This window comes from Monodon monoceros, unplaced genomic scaffold (assembly GCF_005190385.1).
Source record: "Monodon monoceros isolate NGI ecotype Baffin Bay Population unplaced genomic scaffold, NGI_Narwhal_1 Super_Scaffold_14, whole genome shotgun sequence".
In the NCBI taxonomy this organism is placed as follows: Eukaryota; Metazoa; Chordata; class Mammalia; order Artiodactyla; family Monodontidae; genus Monodon; species Monodon monoceros.
In genome coordinates, this window is record NW_021703770.1 from 24512322 (window position 1) to 24520228 (window position 7907).

The 7907-nt window shown below is 35.0% G+C and overlaps 1 pseudogene; it reads left to right on the plus strand.

Moving 5' to 3' along the window:
* Positions 1-5759: 5759 nt before the first annotated feature.
* LOC114895679 lies at positions 5760-7903 on the plus strand (annotated as a pseudogene).
* Positions 7904-7907: the final 4 nt, after the last annotated feature.

The window sequence follows — 7907 nt, forward strand, 5'->3', positions numbered from 1 at the left end:
TTCAGGATTCATGGGATATAGAGGAAAGACCATCTATTTAAGGTTTTTAGGTCCTAAACAAGAGAAAATTACACAGAAGGCTAAAGAAGTAACATACTTATTGGAAGCATCTTTTACAAAGAACAAGTTCAGACCTACTCAATATTGAGTCATTGAACTACAGACCACAACCAAGGTCAAGTGTGACTCAGGGTTTAAAGCATACTTAAGCATTCAGGTAAAAGTCAAGAGGATCAAGAGGATGTAACTTCAAAGCTGAAGATAAAACAAGAGTAGAAACTATTTCTTCCTTGTACATAGCAAGAAATTCCCATGAATTCCTGGCACTGTAACAGAACTGGATTATACATTGTGCTATTAAAACAGTTAAACTGTATTTTCTAAACTGTTTTAGACATGGTATTTCTGTTATAAATATGTTTTAAATATAAAGTGAGGAAAATCTAGAAAAACAGGAAGCAAAGGTATAGATAGGATAGTTCAGTTTTTCAAATGCCTGCTTTTTAAAATATGAGTAAAATAACAGGTAAAACAAAAACAATTGGCAAGTCTTCATGTGCTTTTTTTTCCCTGTAGTTGGTACTGATAGAGATAACTAGAGGAGTATAACGTGTTTAATAACTTAGGTTAAAATCTAACTATCCAAATAAAAGAATGAAATGCAGAACAATGTAAGTGGTGATTTTTTCACATGAAATATAAAAACAATATAAAAAAGAAATGAGAATGATATACTGAAAAAGCTATAATTATATGCTTCACTTTCATAATACTAGGCATAATGATAAATGATGATGAGAAAAATATTCTAGGGATATACTGTTTATTCTCAGGAGCTATGGAAGTCTTAAGGCGTCAGGTTTTAGTTGTAAATTACTTCTTTCTGGGTACTAAATGGCAGCCTGCTGCTCAGGAAAAATTAATTTAGTGTTTTATGTCTTTAGAATACACAAGTTAATGTCAAATCATGAAATAATATCACATAGTTTTATTAATAATAGTAATATATTCATATTATACTCCAAAATCAGCAAGATTCTTCCAGTAAGTCACTCCGTAAAAATAAGTTAAATACTTTGGAAGCTAATTAACTTTTTTAGGCTACCAAGCACCATTTAACATACTAAAGTTGCAATTTACTAGGTGGCAGAAGTTGACCTAAAAAAGACATATGCAGCTTTGCAATTCAAAATTATTGCAGTTTTGTGATCTCTAAAACTTCCGTTCTGTAGTGGGTCTCACCTGAGAAATAATCTTACAAATATTTAAAGAGGATACATTTATTCAGATTGTTATCCCTACTATCACACTATTGCAACCAAGACCATGGACCGCTCAGTTCTGGGTGCTGAGCACAAGCTCCATTGGCTGGCTTCTAATGACACATTCACAGGAGAATTCAGCACTATGCCCATGACAAAATTAATAGATGAGAAAGTTCTTAGTGCCAGCACATATTTCTTCAAGGAAGCCTTTCATGCAATTGGTCACATTTTAAAATTTCACACGATACTGTAACATCAGAAATCATGCTTACTTAGTCTTTTTCCTTATTTGTCAACACTAAGAAATAATCATTTCCAGTTTCTTAATCTATGACAAAGGAGGCAAGAATATAAATCAGGAAAGGACAGTCTCTTCAATAAGTGGTGCTGGGAAAACTGGACAGCTACATGTAAAATAATGAAATTAGAACATTTTCTCACACCATATACAAAAATAAATTCAAAATGTATTAAAAGCCTAAATGTAAGACTGAAAACCATAAAACTCCTGGAAGAAAACATATGCAGAACATTCTTTGACATAAATTGTAGTAATATTTTTTGGATGTGTGTCCTAAGGCAAAAGAAACAAAAGCAAAAATAAACAAATGGGACCTAATTAAACGTAAAAGCTTTTTCACAGCAAAGGAAACCACTGACAAAATAAAAAGACAACTTACAGAATGGGAGAAAATATTTGAAAATGATATGACCAATGAAGGATTAATATCCAAAATATATAAACAGCTCATGCAACTCAATAACAAAAAAAATGATTAAAAAATGGGCAGAAGATCTGAACAGATATTTTTCCAAGGAGGATATGCAGATGTCCAACAAGGACATGAAAAGATGCTCAACATCATTAATCATCAGAGAAACGCAAATCAAAACTACAATGAGTAATCACCTCACACCTGTCAGAATGGCTATCATCAAAGAGAACACAAATAACAAATGTTGGTGAGGATCTGGAAAAAAGTAGACCCTTGTACACTGTTGATGGGAATGTAAACTGGTGCAGCCACTGTGGAAAACAGTATGAAGATTCCTCAAAAAATTAAAAACAGAACTACCACATGAGTCAGCACTTCCATACCTGAGTATATATACAAATAAAATGAAAACACTAATTTGAAAAGATACATGTAACCCAATGTTCATAGCAGCATTATTTACAATAGACAAAATATGGAAGCAACCTAAGTGTCCACCAACAGATGAATGGATAAAGAAGATCTGGTATATACATACAAAATAGAATATTACTCACCCATTTAAAAAATGAAAATTTGCCATTTACAACAACATGGATGGACCTGGAGGGTATTATGCTTAATGAAATAAGTCAGAGAGAGAAAGAGAAATACCGTGTGTTATCACTTATATGTGGAATTTAAGAAATGAAACAAACAAATGAATATAATGAAACAGAAACAGACTTACAGATATAGAGAATATACTAGTGGTTACCAGTGGGGAGAGGGAAGGAGGGAGGAGAAAGATAGGAGTAAGGAATAAAGAGGCAGAAACTACGATGTTTAAAATAAATAAGCTACAAGTATATATTGTACACCACATGGAATTTAGTCAATATTTTATAACTTCAAATGGAGTATAGTCTATAAAAGTTTTGAATTACTATGTTGTACACCTACTATTAACATATTGTAAATTAACTATACCTCAAGAAAAGACATGTATCAATCATAATAGTATCATACAGAATAGTTTAACTGCTCTAAAAATCCTCTGTGCTCTGCCTATTCATCTCTTTTTCCCTTGGCATCCTCTGATCTTTTTATTGTGTCCATAGTTTTGCCTTTCTCAGAATGTCATACCATTGGAATCACAGTATATGTAGCCTTTTCATATTGGCTTCTTTCACTTGGTAATATGCATTTAAGGTTCCTCCATGTTTTTTCATGGCTTGATAGCTCATTTCTTCTTAGCACTGAATAATATTCCACTGTTTGGATGTATCACAATTTACTTAACCATTCACCTACGATGGACCTCTCGGTTGTTTCCAAGTTTTGGCATTCATGAATAAAGATAGCTGCTGTTTACTGCCTTTGCAGGATTTTGTGTGAACATAAGTTTTCCACTCATTTTGGTAAATAAATAACAGAGTGCAATTGCTGATTTGGAGTGTATAGTTTTGTAAAAAACTATCAAACTGTCTTTCAAAGTGGCTATACTATTTTGCATTCCCATCAGCATTGAATTAGGGTTATTATGACCTTTTTTTTTTTTCAATGAGTGCTGGAGCTATTAGGAATCTCAGTGACAATATCCCTCGATAATAGCTTAAAATAACATGTTCACATGTGGCTAAAAATTTTTTCTCTTCTCTTTTTTCTCTTTCTTTCTTAATTTCTTTTTTTCTATCTTTTTGGTGATAAAAGATAATGGAGATTTTGGTGGCCACAATTTGGGGGTATAGAAGACTAAACTTATCCATGGAAAAATGATAAAGTACAGGATTTAAAGATGTAGAAAGTAGGATACTATCACTTTAATCTATTACTCAGGTCATCCAGAGTCTGGTATTCTGAACTGCTTGAATAATTTTCTTCTTTAATTGCAAAATTGGTATCTTAAATCTGCTTCATGACATTCATATTCTCTATTAAAGCAGTTTTTAACAGAGACAGAATTAATGTTCAAGAAATTCCTGGAGAAAGGACTAATGAGAATGATTCTGAGTAGCCAATTTCTTGCTCTGTTCATGATACATTATATATTCTGGACAGAGACAAACTACCTGATCATAGTATTTTTCTTTAGAAAAATAGTTCCTTAAAACCATAAAAACCATAGTAGAGAATTAATAAAATTTAAAGTGATTCGTTCAATGGCAGAAAGAGTTAAACTCTCAGAATCAACTATATCTAGGTCAAAAGCCTTGACAGATGATCAACTTGGACAGTAAAAAGTTCTGGGAAAGAAGCCAAGAGGGATAGCACCAAGATCAAGAGCTGTAAATTTTAAGAATGAAGTTCTCCCTGAATCTAAAGGACCACCTTACTTATCCATCTCTTTTAAAATTTAAGAATATTTGTCTTTGGGGGCTTCCCTGGTGGCGCAGTGGTTGAGAGTCCACCTGCCGATGCAGGGGACACGGGCTCGTGCCCCGGTCCGGGAAGATCTCACATGCCGCGGAGTGGCTAGGCCCGTAAGCCATGGCCGCTGAGCCTGCGCGTCCGGAGCCTGTGCTCCGCAACGGGAGAGGCCGCAACAGTGAGAGGCCCGCGTACCGCAAAAAAAAAAAAAAAAAAAAAGAATATTTGCCTTATAAACTCTGAGGCAGATAGTCAGGACCCATCAAAGGTAGGGGCAATAAGCCTTAATCTTTCTCTCCAGATTCATTAAAATATCAGAACTGTCAGGAGGGACCCCTAAGCTGTATGCCAGAGTTTAGGTATTTTGGATGAGATAAGGTTTTGTTTTGTTTTATTTTTTTTCTTTTTGCGGTACGTGGGCCTCTCACTGCTGTGGCCTCTCCCATTGTGGAGCACAGGCTCCGGACGCGCAGGCTCAGCTGCCATGGCTCACGGGCCCAGCCGCTCCGCGGCATGTGGGATCTTCCCGGACCAGGGCACGAACCCATGTCCACTGTATCGGCAGGCGGACTCTCAACCACTGCGCCACCAGGGAAGCCCTTGTTTTGTTTTTTTAAATGGTGGGATTACATTAAAAGAGAAAGACTAATTTTTGAATAAGGGACATAAATATGAGTTTTCTAGGTTGGAAATGTTTTAATGTTTCCCTAGGTGAGTTTTGGAATTAATTTATGCAGCTGTTGCAAAAAGGCCATTCTTGACTAAATACATCACATACAGTACAGACCACTAAAAACTGGACATTGTAAATGATAGAGCTCAGAGACCCTAATCATGACCAAAATAGTAAAAAAGAAAACAATACTGAGTACTAGAGTTAGTGAGTAAAATTACAATTATAGTCCAGAATTTGAAGAAATGATCTAATCCACTATTTATGATTTACTTATCTAGATGACACCTGGAAATAACCTCTGGGTATTAAAAAACTAAATAAAGATATGCCATCCATGTATAGGACATTTACTATAACATTTATTTTGAAAAATCTCTCTACATTCCAATATCTTTGATAAGAAGTCAGTGATCTGAGAAATGGATTAATTCAATACAAGTACACGTTGACCATGAACAATAGTTTCACATGATTTTGGTAAAGAAAAAATTTCTATTTCCTGTTTTTTTTTATACCAGAACATATAAATCTATCAGATGTTTCATAATTTTAAAAATCAGAATATAAAAAAGTGGGCTTTGAAGTTGGGTACTCTGGGAAACAGAATCTGAGATTGAAGTTTATGTCCAAGAGATTAATTGGGGAGTGCTCTTTTGATGACTTGCTTTTAGTAGACAGTACCCATTTGTCTAGGATTACTTATAGTAAATAACTCTGCAATATGTGAATTTTTGAGGTATGACTTCCTGGAAAATGTCAGGTAAGCCATTTAGCTATCTGAGTACAAAATTGAGATGTTTCAGATCCTGGCTCCTGTGTCAGTATAGTTACTGCCCACCTAATTTAGAAATGTAGCTTTTAATCTGGGCCAGTCCATATCAGATGAGAAAAGGAAAGACGGAGGGGCATCATGCCATAAGTCCTGACCCTCTTCATATTTTACCTTGTACTTATTTGAAAAGCTTGATACTACAATCTTTGACTCATGAGAGTTTTATTGGAAAATCTAATACCTGTGCTATTTTAGCAATATAATATAAAAGCAAGCATTATCCTGAATCATCTAGACCAAATCAGTGCTGGCAATGTACCTGTGCTGGCTTGTCACACAGCTCTTAGGTTAATGTAATTTTAGGGCTGTCTATTTTTTGTTCTCATTTTCTGAGGAGATTCAGCAGGTCAAAGGCAGATAGATATTTACAGATATACTACTAATGGAATTACTAGTCTCTACATTCAGTAAAACATATCCTCAGTGGAAAAGTTATAAACATTGTTAATTCAGATAAATATGTCAATTAGAATACACAATTTATTTGAACAACAAAAAGAGACCTAAGATAATGGTGGGAGTCTATTTAAGACCCCTGCCTGGGATATAATAAGAACATTGTGATATCAGGCAGTTGCTGGATTTGTCACAATTTTACCTACAGTACTCAGAGGGTATAATATTATACTTCAGATCCAAATACATGAAAATGTGTGGCTATTCACTAAATAAAGACATAATCTTCAAAAGTATAAACAGTAAATTGAAATGATAAGGGAATGAAGTGCATTTCCTTTCTAATAAAACCATTAAAAATAATTTGATTTTCTTTATGCTTGAAACAAAACTTAAACATATAGCAACAATTAAGATATAAGCATAAAATTAATCTGATAGAGGAAGAACAATATTTTGATCAAAATATTTCATACTTTGTTATAAAACATCAAAACACTTAAAACTTTACTGAAAAACAATGTAATAGATATTTTAATTTCAAACAAGTATAGTCTTATATTTCCCATGTTTACCTTCATAAAAATATTCATTACTTCCCTAGGCTTTGGGGCATTGCTTCTCCCCTCCGTAATTTAGCTTCAGAGTTATTTTATACACATACAATCTTCTACTTGGTCAAAGGGAGTTTTCATTTTAACTTCACCATTTTTGGTATACTGTCATGTATCAATCATCAAGTTGCTTTTGTAAACTGTATAAAGATGTATGTGGATATTTAGTTTGAATACCACATGTATCATTATAATTACCATCATGATTTTAATATTTGATTTATTTAGGCAACTGTAGTGATACTGTGGTATGTTGCTTAGATACCATCTCTACTTCTTTCAGGAATAAAATACTCTTCCCCCAACCCCTGTGTTGAGCATGTTGATGGTTGAGAGTCAACAGCTGAGTCAGTATCAAGTATGGACTTAGCTGTCACCAGGTCTCAGTTCAACTTCTCTTTCTGCCTTACTCTTGTCGCCAGACTGTCCAAATGACAAGACTTTTCCTCTGCTCCTCAAAGTTGTCTACGAAACTGGTTGTGTTTGTACAGTTTCTATGAGTCTAGTGGAGACTGGTGTTCTTAGACCCAGCATGGTGGTCACATTTGCTCTAGTCAACAATACTACTGACTAGAAATTTCCATTGAAATTGCACCACGAAGCTTTGAATAAAGCTCTTCCTGGTGACAGAATGGGCTTCAACGTGTCTGTCCAAGATATCCGTTATGGCAACATAGCTGATAACAGCAAAAATGACCCACTAATGGAAGCAGCTGACTTCACTGCTTAGATGATTATCCTGAATCGTCTAGGCCAAATCAGTGCTGGCAATGTACCTGTGCTGGCTTGTCACACAGCTCTCATTGCTTGCAAGTTTGCTGAGCTGGAGGAGGATTTTTCATTATTCTGCTAAGAAGCTGGATGATGGCTCTAAAGCCATCATCTGGAAGTCCATGTGTGTTGAGTGTTTCTCTGACTAGCCTCCTCTGGGTTGTTTTGCTGTTCTTGATATTAGATAGACTGTTGCTGTGGGTATCTTCCAAGCACTGGACAGGAAGACTGCTAGAGCTAGCAATGTCACCAAGTCTGCTCAGAAAGCTCAGAAGGTTAAGTGAATAT